We start from the raw sequence: 23274 nt of genomic DNA, 5'->3' as shown, positions 1-23274 counted from the left end.
CCAGTCTCCTTGGAGAACTTGCTTCTCTCCAGCGAATGATCTTTGAAGGAAGTTCGATACACAGGCTATAATCTCGTGAACTGAGAACGCTACCTTCTTCTTGCTGAATGTGAAGATTCAGTTCTGTTTTATACTGAGTCTGGAAAAGGGAGCATCGAAGACTTGGTTCCTTAATTACTTTAAGAATTCGGGAAAGTCACTGCAATGGTAGGTCTAGGGTTCGAAATTATTTGGCGAACAGTAAGCTGGATATCCAAAAACTATAAATATGAAAAAATATATGATTTAGTGATACTTCCCCGTGTTTTATAGAAAATTTAATCTGAATATCAGCCGAATAGGTAAGCGTCGAAGTTCGGTTCAGGCACTTCGACTTCACAGTAGATAAGGTCAATGGTTAGACTGCCAAAACATGTTTCTCTCACTCCAATTCAAAATACTTGAAAATTTGGCTATTTCAATATTTGAAAATTTAAAAATATGAATATTTGAATATTTGAAAATTTAAAAATTTGAAAATTTGAATATTTGAAAATTTGAAAATTTGAATATTTGAATATTTGAAAATTTAAAAATTTGAAAGTTTGAATAATTCTTAAACTTGAATATATTTAAAAATTGGAATATACGTGTATCTATCTCCAAAACACCTAAAATTGTAATTAATTGCACATGAACTCAAAGTTAATGTTCCAAAAGTACAAAACGCGACATCAAAAAGTTGTATTCAATATAAACCACGTTCATAATGACCACCATCTTCCCGTATTAGTGAAATCCGATCAGCAAGCACCGACGAATCCCAAAACAATAGCCTCAGACCATATTTCACGTCCGCTACTGGGCATTCGACGACAATTGAGACTTAATTTCCGCGAAGTGAACGGTCGATGAAATAAACAGAAACCGAACGGCATCAAGGCATCACGATCGAAATTTGATTTGGAGGCGTGGATTTCGAGATTAAACCCCGGACAGAGTGGATCTCATTGGCGTGGACAAGAGAGGGCTCGACGTTGTTCCGGGTGACTCGAATTGATTGCTTCGAGTGCGGGCGAGTTCGACTGTTCCGCTATTGAGTCGCGGCCGATACCAAGTTTACCAGTTACTAGTCGAACGTCCTTTCCCTATGCGAAATTTTCACCTAAACGATAAATAACATCGATTTGATAAAGCCTTAAAGGCTGGTATCGATCTCGTTGCCGCAGGTGAGACAAACATTAATTCTCTTCCTCAGAACAGTCTTAACGCTGCCGCTGACCCTGTTTCACAAGCGTATTCGTTTCTTTATCGATACTGTGTATCGTGCCTGTCACACGGGAAGCTATCAAAGTTTCAATGGACCGACTGACGCGTCGCAATTAACAGCACTCCAACTTCGAACCACGTCGAGGTTGAAATCAGTTCAACTTGTAAATTGAGTAACGCAAATCGGTCGAGATATGAACTGTACCGACCAAGTCTCTCACCTATTAAGTGACTCGTCGATCATGAAATGGGATTGCAAGTATATTGGTTAAAGATATGCGCTCAATTCTATCGATTACTTATTTCTTAGTCTAGCATGCATAACCTAGTCAGATTTGAAGTTTCAAATTGTTCATGAAAGAAATAAGGATTCTGTGCAAGCGTTACAGTTTCCCATCGATCGTCGTTTCAATCATCGGTGGAGTGCGTGTGCGGACCTTATTAGGTATATTCCCCATCTTCCACAACTTGCCGACCAATTCCCATCGGCGAGCTAGCCTCCTTCCCTTCTGCGAAACCGCAGCTTCAAAAATAGCGGAACTCTTCGGTTATCGTCGTTATCGGAACTCAGTTTATCGGCACGTAAATCGGGTTACGTTATTTCCGGTTTCTTGCACCGCCCCTTCCTCTGTGCATCCTGCATCTCGTTCAACGAGCCTTCCGGCTCCGGGCATGCCGCATCGACGCAATTAAACTTGATATGTACCGGGAAATGGTATTTCCTGAGTGTTTCTGCACAGACACGTAGTCGACTTGTTAACAATTCGGTTTCAGTTGTTCTTTTGCTACCGAGAACTTTGATTAGAACGGTATTCCCCGTTGACCGTCTACTCATGCAGGCAATTTTCAGAAATTTTTAATAAAAACCTAATGATCACAGTAAAAATAATCTACAATATCTTAAAATTTCGAAAAAGAATAAAGTGACTCTTAACTGTAGTAATAACGTGGAGATAAAGAATCACTCGAGGAACTGTACCGTTTCAAATAATTTAGAAGACCCTAAAAAGGTGGTAGACTTGAAATGAAATGAACCATTCTCCACTTTATATCACCCACTATTATTACTGATCAATACGATATGCTTCTCCGCCAATTCTGATATTGTGATATAAATACTTTATTAGTATCCACAAAATTCCTGTTACCGCCGCCAATCGCGCTTGCTAATCAATACGATATTGTACTTTCCCACTAATACCGATATTGCGGCGTTAAAGTTTCCACAGTCTCCCGAACTCCACGCTATCGCCTAGAACCATATTCTTTATCGCCACGGTTCACCGATCTCCCCGCCGACTCGCTCCGCGCTCCGCGATAAGTGCAATTTCAAGAAATAGGAAAAACTGTAATGTTTGCAGATCGAGATCCTTTATGCCGTCGATTCTCTCCCTTCGGCGTGCTCGCCGCGGACTCTCGGTTATTGTGTGTATCCTCGAAGCACTCTGGCTACGAGGAACCATGTTCCAGTCGTTTTCTTTATTACGCCGCGTACGTGCCGCGCACCGTGATTACCGTATTACAGGATTCCGGCTTCGCTTGCCCTTTCTCTGCAAACAGCCGCCAGCGTGGACCAGCTCGCCCCCGACGCGACGAAACATTGATGAGGCGCGGCCACTCGCCACTCCTGTCGCAACATATTCCGCGTTCGACCGACTCACGTGGGTTCGATCACAATTTCACGTAGGATAAGACTGAGATAGACGAGTGCTCTGCAGGAAATTTCTAGCTAACTCTGCGTGGACACGAGGGGCTTGCAAAGGCTCCTGTTCCTTGGGATGCTGGGTGGGTAGTGATGGGGTCAGCACGAAACACGTAAAGGGAATAAAGGTGAAGACGTTGGTAGCTTTTGTGAAATTCTGCTGATGAGTTATGAGTACAGAGAGGTAATTGTAACGCCTTCATTTCTGGTGAGTCTGTGATAGTTTGTGGACATTTATGAGGTTAAATATGATAGGATCTATTTTTGAGAGTGTATGGATAATAGACTCTGTATACTATATATGGGTAAAGCTTCTTGAAAGAGTTGGAAATTGGAAGAATTCTTGAACATAAATGTTTGAAAATTTAAGGATTAAAAATGTCTGACTTTAAAGACTGACAAATTCAGATTTTTCTATTATACAGAAAATAGAACCTGAAGAGTAGTCACTGGACGAAGAAAACTACTCAACAAAACCAGGTCAAAGCTCATCTACTCTCAAGTCTATATTTGATAAGAAATTGGAAATTGGCGCCGTGTCAGTTCTATCTGATAGCTTCCTAGTTAACTTCCGACACGAACTATCTCTCATTATCTATCATCTTGTTTTCACCTCCGCCTGCATCAGCTTCTTCACCTATCGATCTCTGTCGGCACATGGACCCGCACTTACAGTGGCCAAAAGTTCTCTGAACGATAGGTCACCTATGCAAAATCGGCTTGAAACTTTCCCAATTATCACGCGATTCTCAAATAGAATGAATCAAGCTCGCTCGATGATCGATGAAAACACTGGGGCAAAGTCAAGGGAAGCCAAAAAACCTGCGTTTAATTACTGAAAACAGCGTCCAGGACCGAAGGGTCGAATTTGAAGTTCGCGTGAGATATATAATCGCGCCTCCACTGTCGGTAAGGACCACGGTCCATTGGCAAATAGCAAAAATGAAGTCACCCAGGGTAGAATTAATCGCGGTTGAAGAGGATCTCGACGAGGCTCGCCGCGCGCCAGCGGGATATTAAACGTTTCTCTTGACCCCAAGTCCCTGACCGCGCTATCGCCCAATCTGAGATAATAACGCACGCAAAATCGTCACTGAGAACGAGCGAATCAGCGTTTCCGCAGGCCGAGCTGTCCCCGACGCCGGCCGATAATTGAAAACGGAATCAGCGTCGAGCGAACGCGACTACGATCGCTCTGTTTTCATTCGAGGCACCGACCAGTCTGCCCGATTTCCCCGATTCGTTCCATTGCGTATCGCTTGATCGAACTTCGGGAATTTCGCGAGTGGAAACGGAACGAACTACGAAACGCTCCCGATAGACTCGATTTTCTCTGAATAGAGGACGCAGGCAGAGGGAAAGAGAGAAGCACAGGTTCAGCAGAGAGTTCTCGCGAATCAGACACGCGAGCAAACGAAACGCAATCGTCCGCGAGGATTCCCAGAGATACCGAAGTCAGGGCGTATCGCGCGGGATCGCTCGGCGTTCGCTCCGCCCGCTGCGTCGACCAGTCGCAGAGGGTGCGGGAGGGTTTTCCAACGTATGGACCATTTGCCCAGGGACGATAGTAATTTAGTAACTGGCCCAGGCACTCCGGTGAGCCGCCTTAAGCCGCACGATAACCAGCCGTGGGATCACAACGGATTTCTCGAGGTAACCCGTTCGTCACCGCCCGTGTATTTTCACGCGACGTTGCGCCACCCTCGCCCACCTCGTAAACTCTTCGTCGACCACCGTGCCCCGAGGAAAATTTATTTCCCGCAATAGCTGCCGACCAAAGGAGGGGGCAAGAAAGTGGCGACCACCCTCCTTCCTTTAATGGTGCTCGCCATCCCCGTGCTGCATCCCCGCGTAATTAAATCGTAGTTCCCAGACGAAGGCTGTTCCAGCATAATTTTTCAAACCGAAGAGAAGGCTTGTTCGACGCTGTTTCGTAATTACCCCAAGCATAGCGACTGCCTCGTCGGGGGTGGGAACCACGGTTCTGGCTTTGCCTCGCAAATCCGCCCTTCGTCTCCTCGGCGATCCGCTCGGTAATGGAGGTAATTCCGCGACTATGCCACTGGACGTCGGATTATTGCTCGTAATCGAGTGACCTGGTTATAAAGTAGCGGAGGGGTCGAAGGCTGGGGAGGATTCGCGGGTAGTAAAGGCTATTTAGGACTCTAGATCGTTGCAATGAATCAGCTTGGTCTCTCGAGGAGAATACTTGGGGTATGGTAATTTGATAATATAGACGAAGCTGGGAATCATTATGCTTCTCTGAAGAATGGAGAAAACGCTTTGATCTGGGGGATTGTGGGTAAATGTAGATGATGAGGATGGTTGAGAGAAATTTCTTTAATATGTACAGGGTAATCAAGAATAATAATATAGAAGAGTGGGATGCTGGATATTGTATAGGATGAGCGGAGGATCATCCTAAATTGCGAATATAGGATTCTCTCGCTGTATATAGTGCAGTAAGGTTAAGCTTACTGTAAAGACATGTTTCTGAGGTCAACTCCTGTGTGCAGCACATTTTTGTCTAATGAAAACTTGGAGGTATAGAAAAAAAAGATATGAACCACACATTTAGAAAATTTTAGTTCGTATTTTAATTAAAATCTACGAAACAGAATTTGTAACAAAATAGAGAGATAGAATTTTCGATAGAAGTATATCGTATAAAACGAATTTTTTGCTCCAAAAGAACAAGAAATGAAAAAACAGGAATGCAAAGAAATTCTCTATACCTTTTCCAAAGTACATTTCTAAATATTTCCACACAATACCCATCAATAAACCCCCTAAACCGAAACTTCCCAAAACACCCTGTACGTATACCTTTAAAGTCACATATCACTGTCCCCTGTGCTACAACAGCGCGTTTCGGTAGCTTGCTCGAGAATTGAATAAACATTCGAACTAGTTGCTACGACAAATTTCAGTCTCACCCTCCGAGAATTTCAACTCTACGTGACTCGGATGCAATCGGCTGTGTTCCTTCGAAGGCGATCGCCGCAGGTTCGCGAGCACCCTCTACTGTATTCGCGATCGAATGCAGGCCGTCTGCAGCGCTAGAAGGTGTCTCGCAATTACAGATGAGCAACGGGCATTAAAACGGGACGCATTTCGGTTGAGCAACCAACAGCCACCGCAACGATCCAGCAGGAATATTCCAAGATTCGCTGGGAATTGCGGATAATTGCGGGCGCGCTTAGTTCGAGCGAAAAGTGTATACCATTTAGGAAGGAGAGCCCCGTTTCCTGTCACGATTCGTTGGAAGACGGAGGCACCCGAGGCCAGCCGTGCCTCGAAATTAATATTCACCATGTCACGTCGCTGGTTACCGCGGCTCGACAGAGGGCAAGAAAATGGACGTCGAGGCTTAGCTTCGCGAAGGGCGCAGCACGCGATCAGGATGCAGCTGAATCCCCTCGACGAGCACGGGACTCTCGGATGCAACGGAGTTTACCTCGAGTAAACAGACCCATTCCTGTTTAATCATTCCCGCCCTCGCGAGCTGACAATCGTCGCAAACAATACACGGTCAACGGCACTGCGCTTGAACCGTCAAGTTCAACATGGGGTTCAGAGTTAGACGAGCGATGTTCCATTTCCTTCGAAGTTTCTTTGGCCCCAGACATCCAGCACTTTGTTGGGAAGACGACTGACAGAAATGCTGTGGCGAGCAAACGAAGCGACACGGGGAGTTAAAAGCACCCTTGACTTTTGGTGTCTATAAACGAAAATCTTTGGTTGAAAATGTTCGCGAGGTATCTAAGGCGTGATGATTGTAGTAACATGTATGGACATTGTTATAATGGATACAGAGGCTAGTAGTATCAGAATCGCGAAATCCACTTACATAGGGAACGAGTGTTGATTATGCCCAAGTGCTATAAAAGTGGATGAAGGGGGTAAAACGGTTTAGCAGGTGAAGTTAAACCGAAAGGATCGGCAGGGAGATATGGAAGAGAAGAGCCAGCAGGGTATTGGAAACTGTTGGAGGTCCGTAGGCTGGAGAAAAAGCTGGATTATGCAAATCCACCTTCGTGATAAGCCGAAACGAGACGAGCTCGCGGAGTAAGTAGTTTCGTGGAAAGGGAGAGGAAATGTGTGTCGCTTCGTGCAACTTGAGGGGTGTCTACTGGGACGATACTTAAGTATTTTTTCAAGTGAGTGGTGCTCGAGGAGACTTACAGAAACAGTATAATAGATTAAGTATCTGAATAATTTATGAATAGATATGTAATGTATGTTAATAATACGTTTACTATTCGCGAAATGGAAATTTCAGGTTTCCAAGATTTTATCATCCGCTAAGAGGTTCATCTGCAGAACATAATAAATCATCCCCTTTTCCCATTTGCTCTTCCCTTATCGTCGCATCTTCCACGACTATCCCCTCGGTTGACGAACTTAATAGTCTACTGCGCCTTGGTAAGAATCTGAGAAATAAATTATGATCTCGAGACCAAGTAGATCTTCCTGGTCGTCTAAAAAGTTATCAAACTCGCCTGTGCACAGTCGGGAAAAATAAAGGAACGCCGAGAAAAACGCGAGACATTCGCCACTTTTGAGGGCTTTATACGAGACAATCTCTTCTCTTTGTTACAGAGTCACGAACGAAAGTAATAAACGTAGCTTTAATTCATGTCAGTCGGGGAATCTGATCGACACGATTCGTCTTGTCGACGAATCAAATGCAAATGACTCCATGTTGACACCGATTCTCTGGCTCGTCACTGGCTGTACAAAACAAGTGTAACGATGGGCGAGAAGAGGGTGCGACAGACAGTGCACCAAGAGCAGAGAACGAACCGAAAGGTCTATGGAGAGGGACGTCGGGATAGAATACGTAATCGTTTTCCCTTGAAAGTCACTATCTCACAACGAACGATTTTCTTCCTTCGTAAATCCGTGACCGGCTTCTCGGCGAGATCAACGACGTGAGAAGGATATTAAAAATTATCCTCTTTTTCCCTTCAACAACCATGCAAATGCATGTTGCGTTCAAAGTCAACAACCATGTCAATAAATGCATGTAATAAATTACACTTCGAGAAATACGAATCAGGACACAGAGCTTTTTAATGAGAGGTACTGAATCTGTAAGGGTCAATGACACATTTATTGCCCTGCGAGAATTTTATTTTTGAGAGGAATATAAATTTCGAAATTAAAACGCATGAAAAGATTGAATATTTGGAATTGCTCATACACAGAAAATAAAAGGAAGTAATAGAGATATTACATGTAACTATAATCACATACAGAAGTCGTAACTTTTACATAGTTTCCTAGATAAATCAAAAAGTCAGCTCTGTCTTCCATTCACGTTAATTTCGGTTATTTTTCAGACGAGTCACGAACAAGAAACTTCCGTGTCGTGAGAGGTCTCAATCACGGTAACAGGGTGATCGTGTGCGGCGAAGTATCAAATCTCACATATTCCCAGTCACGTGCTTTATTTGCCGACGATGTTCCACGAATCCTGCGAGCCAGTGAGTCAGCGAGCCGAATCTTCCACGGTTACGCTTAGCAGATGCGAAAACGTCTGATTGCGCCCAGCTAAATTTGGTCGAGCTTCCTCCCAGGAACCGACGGAACGAGTGTCGCTTCCCAAAATTGAACGCTACGAGACTGCGACCTCGTTTCCACTTAACTATGATCTTGCATGATATTGCTACAACCGAGCGTGGAAAGACAAATAACGTCGGTGCGCTGCCAGAAACGTTATTTCGTGAAAGTCGCGAGGATCGCAGCAAGTTATTTCTTCAAACGACGCATATGAAACACGAAATGTTATTGACTAGGGCAAAAAAGACCTGAAAGGGGTGATTCGCGACCCGTAACATCATTCGCAAAGGGATGAAAATTTTATTATCGCGTCGAATCTTTTAGGACAATGGATAAAAACTGTCGAGAGAATCGCCGCGTGACTAAAAATTCTAAAAGTATAGAAAGCGTTTTCTAGTTAAAAAAAAATTCGCTCACGTTTTCGTTCGCACATTTTTGTTGTACAAATCTGTGCTCGTTCAACGTTTTTCCAACTGCATAATATTGAGCCGAAAGTTTTTACGTGGAAAAAGAATAAAAAGTATTTGAAACATTAAACTAAAAATTTTATATTTGATACAAGTGTGAAGGGATTTCGCGTCTGGCATCATGAAAAATGAAATAATTTATACAATGCACTCGTATATTTCTCGCGCATCAATTCTGAGGCAAGCGGCTAAAAATTTAAAAATGCTTTAAGCAATATCTCATTAATCATTTGCGGCCCGTTTATTTCAATGTACAATTATACGACGGTATTATAAAGAACGGATATGTAATCTATCTAACAATTCTAAAGATATAAATTGTCGAAGTTGTATACCTTAGTGGTGTACTATAAATGTAAATCCCTCCACTTAGGTCCTAGTAGAGAATAGTGGCTCTTAACTTTAAGCAGTAAGTCGGCGAGATCTTACATGAATTATACCAGCGCAGAAATGATTATAACTACGAAGTGTTCAAACCGCCATCTCGTCTTATCAAAAGTTCTCCCCGCATTTAAAGGCGAAATTCCAAAGGAACCCTTGCGACCTGCTGAAGTTCGCCCCGTATTTCGCGTAGGGTTGATCGGTGGATGGCGCGAGCATTAATTTAGATTAATCCAAGACGCGTAAAACTAGGGACGAAACTAGTTTAGCCTCAGGGCCCTCAAGAGAGCTTTGAAATCTAAGCACCACTTGCCTGTCGCTTATTATATGATACATGAGGCCAACGATGTCTTATACTGCGAATCATTTATTCGTGGTATGCAAGGTACCGCGGTGATCAGTGAATGTGAAATCACGACGTCGAGGTGGTCGTTTTGGGATCGCTGGCTTTATCCTTGCGGTTATGATTCAGATATATGTAGATGTCTCTACAGTATTCCCCCGATATAAGTTCAGTGCTTACTAAGAAACCTCTGTCAAAGGACGTTCCTAGCATCAGCTTGTGTCTATGGTAGACACGTCAGTCTTAGGCTGAGGATACAGTGGATGCATTTTCTGACGAACTGGTATTCTGATATTTCGACGAATATGTTCGAACTCTTCATCGTACGAACGAGACAAGCTGAAACATATTCTTCAAAACATCAGTTCCTCAGAAAACGCATGAACTGTAACCCCAGCATTGTCAAAGACACGAGTAAGAGTGCAGCCCAACAAAAGCTCACAATATACATAATTTCAGACTACAATAAATATAACAAGTTCATAACCAGAGAATACTGTATACGTAATATTCCACAGACAGCAGCTGAATTCTATCCAATACCACCCCACGAGAAGACACCGAGATTGGAACAGAACAATTTGGGTGCTCCCCTCGTTAGTGTGGTAGGTATGCAACATATTCCTCTTGACTCGACCCTCGTCGCGAAGCATCACGTACCAAGCACTACCGAGAATTCGACCGATTGTCCAGAGATACAAGATCCAATTAATTGTTCGGGGAGATGGAATTAGGTGCGTCGTAAGGGAAAGTCGAACAGCGGCATTCGATTAAGATTGTTAGGCAGTATTATCGTAGCAGCACGGCGGAGTGGCTGTTCGGTCCAGCATCCTCGGCTAATCTGTCCCGGATTAAGCAAATTAATCGGTGTCCACGGCCAGCGATTGGTTCAATATCGGACACGTGTAATCTGCTCGACGAGGCCCTCGATTCTAATTTTCCCCGAGCGCGCTGCGTAGATGGCGAGCCCTGGTAATTAGAGTCGAACCGCTTCCATCCGCAAACGCTTTGATCGAGAATCCATATTTGTGTCTGGCAAATAAATGTTACGTTATTCACAGTCGCGTCGCGGCTACCAATGCACCCTGGGCACGGACGTTTTGCTGGTCTGAATAATTATCGACAGCGTTCGGCCAGTCCAATTGGAACGTGACAAGAAACGATTTAACGCCCCAAGCTTCTTCCCGTCTCGTCGGTGGCCGGAGGTCGAGTTAATACCACGATTTGTACTGCCAATATTAAACCTTCCACCTGTTACGTTTGCAGCTCGCGCAGGCGAGCCAGGCGTCCAAGAAAATTCTAGGGACGAGACGCTTTAATCCCGATTACCGAAGTCCCTCGAGTTGAAAACTCCCGCGGCTCGAACGAATCCTTTTTCGTTTCGATTTCTTCCCGCGAGCGGAGGGTCGAGCACCGTGGCAAGGCATTGTCGCCTGGCACAATGGCCTTATCCCAGGCTTCCTGGTTCATTAGCACCCCGGCGAAAGGGCGCCGCGAGAGCCGAGCGAAAAAAGCTACTGGTTCATTAATATTCAATGTTATTAGCCCTCAGTTAAAAAGTTCTCAGCGTCCCCCTCGAGTTCTCTCTTAAATAAAAACAAACCCTTTAATGGCGTCCACGGCGGGGGTGGACGGGACAGGGACAGGGGAATATTCTGCGAGGAACAAAAGGTTGGCTCGCGATCGAACTAGGAGACTACGAGGGCCAGAGGATCCGTAGACGATGCCGCCCCAATGCTGGAAAATGTAATTACCGATTTAATTAATTGGACTTACTGGCGGCGCGAAATGGGTTCGCGTTTACCAGCTCGGAACCTGACACAGTCACGTTAACTTGTCTAACCCGGTGAACAATGTTTACCCGTGATAACAATGGGGCCGCAATTACGCAACGTCTTCGAGACAGTTCGCTTTGTCTGACCCGTGACGGGGCGAGACTACTATCTGCGATCTCGCGCGCGTGAGGAGGGTCCCGTTCGATTTCCAGCTTTGTCCACGTTTCGGTAGACGAACTATCGATTGCAGTATCGATAAACTGGTCGGGACGATGGATGCTGAACATCTAATGCGGCTAAACGCGCGACACGAGCTAATTCGTAGCGTGGAAAATATGTAAAGCAGATGGGATTAGAGCGGCTCGATGATAACGATTACACTGGATTCGCTGATTAATTATTCAACGTTAACGCGACGTGCACTGTTGTACATAAACTGTGGATATCGCGCAGGTGGCAGTCGTTTATGAATACCGTGTTTAGGTACAACTCCGAACCGTGGGGCTGCGATATTGTATCGGGAAAACGTTTCGCTCTGGCGTGCGGTAGGTTGCACCGTAGATCAAAGCATCGGAGTGCATTGTGCATCGTGCTAGCGGCACGCAAGTATCTGCGAATTTAGATTTAAAGGGTTCTTCCAGCGTCCAATTTTAAAAAGTCGATTTTTTCCTACTCTTCTGAATACAGATTTTTATTTCAGAAAAGTGGACTCAGAATCATTGACCTTTTTATCTTAAGTATTCTATTCAAGATGGAACACAGTCTCCCTTTGAATTATGTTTGTATTAAATAAAAAAGCTGTGCTATTGAATTATAGGTAAATATCCTAGTACTACTGTACCAACGCTAACAACTTAAAAATGTTAATATGTGCTAATTAAAATGCTGCAAGAAAAGGTGTAAAAGAAGACGTTCCACAGTAGACGAACCCCTCTAGTTCAATTTGCCAGAAAGGCCAATTCTAAAGAGCATGAAGATTCAGTGATGATGCGCGTGAATAATCAAACAAGTAATAAACTTATTTTTCAGTAAACACTTACCCCCTATTTAGACTCTCCTTGACCCGACACTACAGCCTCACGTCTCCACAGACTGGCTCCGACCATCGAAGAGTATTCTAAAAAGAAAGATGACATCGCCGAGTAAATAAGAGTCCGCTGCTATCGGTGTTTCGCGCGAAAACCACTGGCAGCCACTACCAGCACCAGCTTTCAACGTGATATTGACACAGGAGAGAAACGGCGAGAGGGGGTCAGCAAATACGTTTCGCGCGTTTATTTCACGCGGGTGTATTTACATCCAGCCTGGTCGCATCGCTTGCCTGTCAACGATATGAATTAATATTGATGCCAGCGCGGCGCGGGCTGAAAGAGTTGCGGTTCCCGCGAAAAATAATCCCGCGCGAGCGCGGACGAAAATTCGAGCCACGGCCTCGTTCCTCGGTTTTCCACCCTTCGAATGCAAAGCGCGCCCGAGGCCGAGCGATACATCAATCAGGGAATGTCGTCAGCGTCGATCAACGAAATCGTAAATACGGACCCCGCGAGACCGTTATCGGTGCGATATAATATTTATTCCCATCGCGCGATGGATTTTCCCTTCGCGAGCTTCTTTGCCGCGCTCGAATCGGCCAGGATAATTGTAGCGACGATGGCTTTCCACTTTGCTGGGATGTTTATGGTGTCGGCTAAACGAGCGTGGCTTTTGTTTGAGAGATTTAGTAGATCGGTGCTTTGTGTCTATGCCCCAAACAGTACAAATTAATACCCTTTGATGTACCGACATGCTCGGATCAACTCAGATGTACACGGGCAATTGCTTCTGGGGTTATCGGGGATACGAGAAAGATACTTGATTCGGAGCTACTGAGAACTCGGGCGTAGAAATATTGAAACTGAGTTCGTTTATCTAGCTCCATGCTTTATTGGAATATTCTATGCATCGATATTGCACTGAAGCATCGTGAAATCTGTCTGATATAGCGTTAAAATAATATATTGGTCGATAGACGTTAAATTCGATTGAAACATAATTAATGTCTCCCCGCTAGAAAAGAATTCTAACTATAGTGGTAGATATGTATATTAGCGAATTTATACCCAGAGAATATTACACCAGGTGATACATATTTCCAATTAGTAAGGGACAGAGGATTATTCGCTAATCAAATAAATCATTCGCAATAATCGGTTCGGACAGTATTAGTCCCACAGCAGCCGTGAGATCGACATCAATTTAATGGCTCCGAAAATGACAGCCATTATCTCGAGTCTATCGAGGTCAACGGCTCAGAGCGTCAGCCAAGGAAACCTTCGGCTTGGTGTGAGTGTGCCTGCCGACGAGACAATACGACGCAGCGTAGAAAGAAAGGCAATGGAGCAGCGAGGGTGGCGTAAAGCGCCAGAGCCTTTAGGAATTAGCCGAAAGGACCGAGAGGGTAAGGGTTATTTTTCTTCGCACCCCCGCGAGGAACGCATCCAAGACAGCCTCGCAGAGCAATATTGACACTGGCCGACGGCTCGACGGAAGAGTGGCGAGCATGTAATTCACGAGAAGGAGCTGGTGTTTACGGGCCGCCCTGGTCGTCGACGCTAACGACGTTCACACCAGCTTCAGCAAGCCGAGGAATAATTCAGTGCTTTAATTACGACGTGGACCCGGAGGCTAGCTCAATATTGCAGCCTGGCCGGTGTACCTGTCGGTAATGCTTCTTCGCTGTCGGTTAGACGCGCCCCTGTATTTGTTATGATCCTGTCAAGAAAATGGAGTGGAATTTCAGCGCTCGCGTCGTTCCAGTAACTCAGAAGAATGCACCGAGTTCTACGAGGGAGGTAGAACTTCCAGAGAGGGGAAAATTAATTGCGCTCCACTTTCGAAGAGCGGCGATTCTATCGAAAGAACTCGAATTATCGTGGGAAACTAGAATCCTTTCTGCGGTCCAGGGAACTTTTGCCCGCTGCTCGATGAGGAATGTGTTGCGAACTCGGTGATGGAAAAGGGCGCGAGAAAGGAGCGAAATTAAAAGGATCAGCTTTGAAGAAGGAGTCTAAGAACGCTGTAACGCCGTTGGCCTGAGAAACTTTCGAATCGTTAAAGAAGACAAACGACGAGCGCAGTGGTCGGAAACGAGGACGATAAATTAGGCTTTTGGTCGCGTGTGGCCCGAGAATGAATTTTAGAGTCACGGAAGATTGTGCTCCTTATTGCGACGTTTATAAACAGGGAGGATTCGCGGCAGTCGTCGTAACGTCCAGGACGCCATAATTCCACGGGCCGATAAAGCAAAATTTCCACGACACGTCGTAATTCTCCCGCCTCGACCGGAAACCCTTTCTGAATTCGGCGTTTCGCCGGCTCTGGCCGACCCGCCTCGACGTAGCTGTTATTTACAAACCGAGCCTTAATAAGCGCACCACGCTGCCAGCCGACGCAATCACAGTGCACCGTTACTCTAAGTCTCCACTACTTCCGGTACAAATGTAATATCGATCGAACAGGTCACGGAGCAATTTTTGCTATAAGTCAATACGAGAAATTTTCTGTTGAGCTGACGAGAAACTGCAGACCTAATAAGAGGGCTTCTCAAGTAAGGTTGTTAATATAATACCCAAGCCAATTACAGTCAAATTCCTTTCGAGGACACTTCTTTCTTCGTAATTGAAATATTTAAAAATTTGACAATTTAAAAATGGCAAAAATAATTCTACAGTAATTCCACATAGGAGACTTTCTCATAAGAAAAGTGTAAAATCTACTTATTATATCGACAGGAGTAATTAAGAGTAGGTTCAGTTTCCCGTGTGAAATATCAGTCGCGATACATATTCAACTCAAGAAGACACGAGACACTAGTGTCACTCAAGCAAGCCACTAATCCAGCACGAAAATTGGGAAATAGCTTATCTAACGTTTAAACCAGGGCAAGTGATATCCTTGAATCTCCAGTTACAAAGCAGCCACGCGACCGCCACCGTCCACATCGTCCTCTAACTGTCACGCTGGCCTTCATGGCTAATTAGTTTACCTAAAAAAATTGCGTTCCCAGTGCAAAGATACCGACGTCCCCCAGGTGGCCGATGCAAAAAGACTTTCGCAGTCCGATCCTCGATCAACGTTATGCGCCGGTCGAATAATATATAAGGAAACGACTACAAGGAAGTCCTGATTTGAATCTACACGGCCTGTAAAGTTCATTAGATTTAAATATTTATGAGATCGGGGTGGAGAGGAAGGTCCCAGGTCAATTTGAAGCCGGAGGAAAACGACTTTGGTTCTTTATTCCCGCGGGTACGGTGCAAGGGAGCGAGAGAGGAGACCAGGACTCCTAAGCATTTGGGTCGTAGTGGAAACACGCCTGGAAAAGTTTCCCGACCGCGAATCACCAAACAAGACGACTCTCGAAGACAAATGGTGGATTTAATTGGCTGGACTGCTCTTCGAATTGGAAGTCCCATTCGCGATCCGAGGACGAGACGTCGTCTTAGGAGGCCACGTGTTCTCTGATGCTTTGTAAATGGTTCAGCTTTTAACTGTCGCATTGCGCACTGCAGATCAACCTGCGAGACTGCAATGGTACCGAATTCTACGAGGAATCTCTGAGTAGCCTCAGCTCGAGCCAATTAAGGAAGAAAGAAAGTATACAAATGTATATAAATTATGTTCTTTTTGTATTATAATCATAGATACCCATTCTTAAACATTATTTTATATTGATATATTTTCCCGCCTTGAGGTATCGAATTTTTTCTACAACTATTCAATATGTAAATACTATACAATCTCCAGAGGTCTTGTCCCCCTGACGTCTGACCTACTTCTAAGCTGTTTGCGAGTCTATTTCATCTAATCTCTTTTTTCTCTTTCTAGTTTCTCGAATCATTCGAGTTGATGTGTCGGTCAAGAAAGGAAATTTCTTTAAAAGTAATCTGAGACCGAAGTTCTTGCCCAACGGCGTAGGCTATTTTCCAGCGGGTCACATGACGGAAGTTAGAATTTAGCCGAATAGCGACCAGTCTAATGATAAATGCGGCAGCACCCGAATCTACGAACGAATTTATGGCTGTCCCTTTGGTACCCAACCAGTAGAATAGTCCCGGACGTGGAGAATGGACATGATTTAGACACGATCCGATTTGGTTATCCACTATAGCCCCCCACTTCCAAAAGTATATCTGAATTGAGTCGTTCAACTTTACGTGTCGCACATCTTCCTAATTTTCAGAGAAAAATAAAAGCATAATAAATAATATACAGTAAACGCTATGAAATGGATTCATTTCATTTGAGAAGGCTTAAGACCATCTACGTTTACGAGCACAGTTTATGAGCAATTCGAAAATAAAGCAAGAATACACATCCATCTGACAAAATATCATCGTCGATCCATATTCTTGACCGAGTCCGAACATAAATTCGATGCTGAAGGATTAGGTCAGATTCGTATTCTTCGAAATCTGCAAAACCGAGACGAAACGGAAATCTTGGATACTCGACCATTTCCTTGAGAAGATTCAAGCGACCACTTTGATAGACGGACCGATAAAACTTTGGAGGTCATGTGAATCAACGTTTAACCAGAGAATTCAATCGTAAAGGTAACGATAGCTAATAGAGAAGGACCAGAGCTAAGACGATGCGATTTCAACTTCCTAGAAAGTTCTGCATCCATCTCTCTGCCTTCCTCTTGTAAATCACGCTCTGACGTTTCTAGGAAGCAGTCTAGAGATAACAACAGCGAACACAGTGTTAAGAAGGATTTAGCCTTTTCACTTTAGGTGATCACCGCAGATGGTTCTCCACAATGAAAACTGTAATAGCGAATTTAGACTTTTCACTTTGGATGAAATGCAGATGAAAACAGCCTTTTCACTGTGGATGAATCATCCACAATGATCACCCTAAGTAAAAAGTCTAAATTCACCTTTAGTTCCAATGTTGATGATTAATATTTCACGAGTAACAGATCTTCAAGTCCGACCAGCGATTTCAATTAACATTTTTCACCATTAGCTTTCCAGTTCTTAGCTTGTACTAATTACGCGGTGAGCTGGACCGAGTATTACAGAAACCTCTGCATTCCCAAAACGCCAGGTTTATGCCAAGGTAAACGCAATTACGGGGCTTGATTTTCAATTTAACCAAACGAACGTAATTACCTTAACGCAACGCGGCCTCCCGCCATAGGGCGAGCTTTCTATTTTTATTCGAGCACGGGAGCAGCCTTCGTCGGATCATTCTCGCGAGGACAAAGAGATCGTGAACGGAAGGCAAACGAACAAGCTGAAGGGAACAAAGAATGCACGGTTCGAGAAGGGCGCGTCTGCGGAATTACCAGTAATTTCCGGGAAGGTGCTCCCGCCGTTCCGATAGCGAGAACGAGGAACGGGAGTAGATCTCGAAAAGAGCAGAGGAGGATCAAGATAACGATCACGTGCCTCTGCGGACGTGTACCGACTGTCGCCCCTTGTCAATAAGCTTGCAAGGATTCGAGTCCTGAACTGGAATCCAGCATTCCGCTGGAAGACGCTCCCTGATCCTCGTCGCGTCTACCTCCGCCAAAGCTAGAGCTCCGATATGGGGGCGGTTTACCAGATGGGATGGAGATTCCTTTCTTTCCGAGTACTTAATGGTTTTAAGAGAAGCACGTTTCGCACAATGCCTCTAAACGCTGGTTACTGCTCTTCCTTTCTATCCCACAGTCGGCAGTTTTCTTTGCCCCTGCCAGCTTGAGGAATAATGACAGAGGGGTAAGGATTTTAAAGTAATCTTGCTGGGAGGAATATAGCGTACCGAGTTAAACACAATTCTGTGCAGTAGTAGAATTCGAGAATGTTCTGACTTCTGTTTAAGAGATAGGATATTTTATGGTTGATTCTTTCTTATTTTTGGTATATTTGAGATGACAGTAACAGTTCAAAAATTCGTGGAGTTTCGTTGAAGCGGTCTGGGAGCTCGACTGACCAACGCAACCTCGACAGCAAAATACTTGGCGAGTTTATAAGAACTCTGAGCTCGGCAAGTATCACAGAATTCGAAACATTGGAAATGTAGGGTCGCGGAGTAGTAGAGTCAAGGCATTCCCGAGGCTCGAGTAATTTCCGAAACTCTCAACAAATTTCCAGCCAGCTTCCGCTTTACATAACTGAGGCCACGACTCTCTGTTCGAGGCCCGAGCGAATCGCGATACCCGTCAAAGAGGAGCAATTGTTCGCGGTTTAACTGCGAGTCTTCCGCTTTGGAATGCAAATCCCTCGTGTCTCGAGATACCCGACCATCGGTTGTTTCTTAAGCGGCTACGTATGTCTGAATAACGAGAAAAGGGCTATGAAACTCGGAATAATTGATCTAATAAGCTATCCTTTTACTAATCCAACGTTATCTGTGTGAAAAAGAACACATCAAGATTCATTTTGAATGAGCATTAAGGTGAAGAGTGGATTAAATGAAATGCTTCTAAATTTAGTTTCCACTATTTCCTGAAAATTTATCGTAAAAATGTAATTTATTATTATAGAAATTTTAATTGAAATAATTTCTGCGACAGAAAATTCCGTCTCTTATTCCCCGACCACCCGATACGTATTCAGAGGACGAATTCTCTGGAGTATCGCGCGAGATAAAACCGTAATGTACGCGGCGCGTGCGAAATCACGCTGTATTTATCGTCGTAATCACCGAAAAGCTATTCCGTCCGTCTCCTTATCTCGGCGATGCCTCTAAGAATAAAGGAGCAGAGCCGAAAGGCAGCAGGAAAGCACCGGATATGTCTCAATATCTTGGCTTCGCGCTGGAAGAATCTCACACCGACAACGCTCGATAAATACCAAAGGCTCTTTACGATTAAGTACGTTTCACCCCTCATCGAGGGTGATACTAACACTGGAAAAAGTCTAAGGTCGGAAAAACGTCGCGCTGCTTTCGTGTAAGTTGTTTTACGAGGCTGTGTCTAAGAAACGCCTATCTATCGTGCTCTCTTATTGACTATACTTCATTAACCCCTGACTTTAAGTATAGTACTATTTCCCTTACAAATGAGAAAGAAATAATGATACGCATAGGACTGCTCAAGCACAGATATCTCAAGAACAGATTTATTATTTTTTTATAGCTTCTATATATCACTAGACTTACGTCCACATATTCTCGAACAGCTCGTACATTTGATTGTGTTATGCGTTTCATAAAGGAACTACTTTAAAGACTCCGTGACCCATAAAGAAGAACCTCCTACTCATATTTCAGCATGAGTAATTAGTATTTCCTCGTAGCGAGGGGGAATCAACCGCGAGGGGGAACATAAAAATCCACTAAACGCGGGACCGTCAACGTCCGCGTACGACCATAATTATCATCGCACCTGCAGCTGCATTTATCACGGCCCGGCTGACTAATGAGCCCTTTTTTCCCCCCGCGGCGCGATCGTCGAAGGAACTCCATCTAACTCCGTTCAGATGAATCGCTGGCGAAAGGGATGACGAATTATCGAGAATTAATTCTCCGGGGCCAGTGATGCGTCACTGGGCGCAAGGGTAGCTCGGCCACCGAGGGGTTGGGGGACATCGGGGCAGGAAAAATATGGCAAAAGCTCGTTTAATGGCCCGCGTACCGACGGCACGATCCAGATAACCCATGTATACATAAGCGGTCGCAATGGAAAAAATGGTAATTTGCAGCCACGGGGTGGAATTTTTTACGAAGCGCAAGATAACGACACATCGACTCCCTTTGACATTACTCAACGAAAAAAGAGTCAGGGAATAGGGCCATCAATTTTGTCGAATTTTATATTCGCAGGTATATAGACTCATTTCTTCGCGTAATATCTTCCCTGAATCGAACCTTACCCGCAGGATTCATAAGCAAGGGATCGGTATAAAAGACAGTAATTTCAGGGAAATTAGAAGCGAATTAGTGGGCCGAATCTCGAGCCCCGGAGATCGCTACCTCTAATTACTAATTTTAATTACCTGGTGCTCCAAGACGAACGCAAATTACGGTCCTCCGCGAGGAACGATTCCCCTGGGGAATTAATTCGACTGCAATACACTTGTGGTTTAAATTCTCTTAGAGGAAGTTTGCGTTGAGCAACGTCACGCGATATCTAATGTGGTTTGGCGGCTCGTTCGACTGGGCGTCGATCGATGAAAGGTTTCTTATGGATCGCGCGGAGTTACGCCAAGAAAATCGCGCAGAAATAATTACTCGGCCGCCGTGAACGCGTGGCTTTAAAACCGAGGAGAGCACTCGGCGCACTTGTCCTCCTCTTTCTGGGAACCGTGTTGCCTTCCTCTCATCCTCCGCGTCGAAGTCGCTATCTGGCTGCGCATTAAACAAATATCACGACCACTAATCGTGGGTTTGCTGCCAGAAACACCCCTAAGTTTCTCGCAAATTACCGCGTGATATATGAACGACGAGCACAGCGATTCAACGTTTTAGAATGCAGTCAAGAGATCTTTACTGTAATCGAGGTCTATCTCTTCTCGTAGGAGGAGAATTTCCTGAAGACGCGGATGGACAGATGGAAGTCGATGAATTTCAACATCCGACAGATGTATGTTGCAACAAGTAATAATAAAACAGAGGGTGTACTCAATGGTCGACGGCCGACAACTGAAATTTTATCGTCTCCACGTGTACGTACGCAATACGATTATTCTGTCATTTCATTGAACGTGCTTTATCAGTCCCGACGTAGAGATGGAAAGGCTATTTCATCCTCGGTTGACGATTTCATAAATCACCGTTCATTCCCCACACTAACGCCGCTTGCAGTTTCATTGGCGAACGTCACCGACATCACCGGTGAATTATTTTTCAATTTCTCAGGGAGATATCGCCGTGAGTGACCGCTTTAAATGTTTATGCGAAAATATGCATGGTTTTGAAATTGTTGGTATGGGCGTAGATAAGATGCTATATCCGGGGTTAATGGCGAATCGTAGCTTTATGGTTCGTTTGAGGTGAATGAATATGTGCGAGAAAAGTATAAAAATACCGAATAAAAGTGAACTGGAATGTTATTCAATGGACTGTATTCATTTATTATTTCACGTACGCTATTGGCCATAAGTTTAACATCGCTTGTAAATGTTCATGTGTAGACTGCGTATGTTTGCGCAAATTCATACTTCTATAAACAGACCTGAAGAGACAGAACGAAAATAGAAATTTATTTCACCATCTAAATATAATAACGCATATTTCATTTTGGATATTCCATACACTCTCTATCGTTTCGTAAATTTAAATTTCCAATAATTGTATAAACATCCGCAGTCTCCTCATTAAAATAATACTATATGGCAGGATACTTTGAACTGAAAATTAATACCGCTCTTCCAACAATAAATATAACGTTCATTCCAATATAAGGCAGATTACCCAAATTAATTAACCTGGAATTCTCTCAACTCAGAAAACAATCTCAAATTTCTGGTCAGTAGTGTACACCTGTCACCAGCTCTCGCTTCTCCCACAGAAATTTACGATGCCTTGCAACATCTACGCTACAAACCTCCATCGCAAATCTTCCTTTTTCTCATCCACTCATAAACTAACTCAGGCCACTCAGGAACCAGGATCGCGCAAAGTACGTTCGAAAGTACGTATTAAAGAGGCACGATACGTGATAGGGGAAATATCTCAAGGAACCTCGAAAGCCCGCGATAAAAGACTGCATAGCCGAACGAGGGGCGGTATCCTTTTAATCATAACGGGGCGCGAGAACGTTCGACGCGTCGAGAAGAGAAACGAGGTCGACCCTATTTCCTCTATCCGCTGGTCGTCGGTGAAATGAAAAAGTTCCGTTCCAATAAAGTCGCTTTCCGAAGGCGTTCGAGACTTTCGCTTTACATTCGGTACGTTAGTCCCTTTGCGCGGCCGAGACCTTTTATGAAATTGAATTACCCCGGAAGGAAAGATTTTCCTTCGCTGAATATCGACAAGCTTACACTTCGAACACCTTTCCCAGCGACCCGAGCATTGACAACTTCTCGATTATCTCTGCGACGCGCGACGAGTTTCGCTCTTTCAGCAGCGAGACGCCGATCCCTCTGATGCTCGTCGATATCGCGGCTGCACCGAGAGCAGCGGGTAGGCAGCGATTCTGAGCGCGCAGCGTCGAATGGAGAAATTCATGGCGGAAGATCGGCTGAAAGAAGCACGCAGATCGGGGATAATGGTTGCTGGAAAACCTGATCCCGAGGGACGTCGGGGGATAGGAAACTATGAATAAGTAAGGCGACATCGGCGCACAGGTCGGATAAGTATTTTATGATCAAGCGCGTATAGTATCACGATGAACCGACCGAGCCACTGATATCATCGCCACAGGGGAAAATGGCTTTGTCTTTCGTAAACTATACAAAGGCTGACTCGTCGATATTCCACAGGGTCGACAATTAATTCCCGCGACCGTGTCCATCACGTTCCACCCGCTCCTGTTAAAATATTAAATCAACATCGCTAAATTTTCGACTGTCAGAATACGCATCACTCGTAGATACGCAAATACGAGATCGCGTAATTAATCGTGTAATTTCACCGATGCCGCTGCAAAACAAAGCAGCTCGTAAATATTCGCGCGCGTCCGACCGACGAAGGAAGATGAGAGTCCCCCTCCATTCATCCTATTAAATAATAAGCTATAAATTAAACGGTACACGTGCATTGCTTGTTCCGCGTCCGGCCGAACGACCAGAGCGTGGCGCGATCGCGCGAAAGCGAAAACTCGAGCGGGACCCAGGCTGGATCTGTCGAGGAAAACGATGGCCGAGCGCATCCTTTTTACTT

This window comes from Calliopsis andreniformis, chromosome 6, assembly GCF_051401765.1.
Source record: "Calliopsis andreniformis isolate RMS-2024a chromosome 6, iyCalAndr_principal, whole genome shotgun sequence".
Lineage (NCBI taxonomy): Eukaryota > Metazoa > Arthropoda > Insecta > Hymenoptera > Andrenidae > Calliopsis > Calliopsis andreniformis.
The sequence above is the reverse complement of the archived record's forward strand: the minus strand, read 5'-3'. Positions refer to the sequence as shown.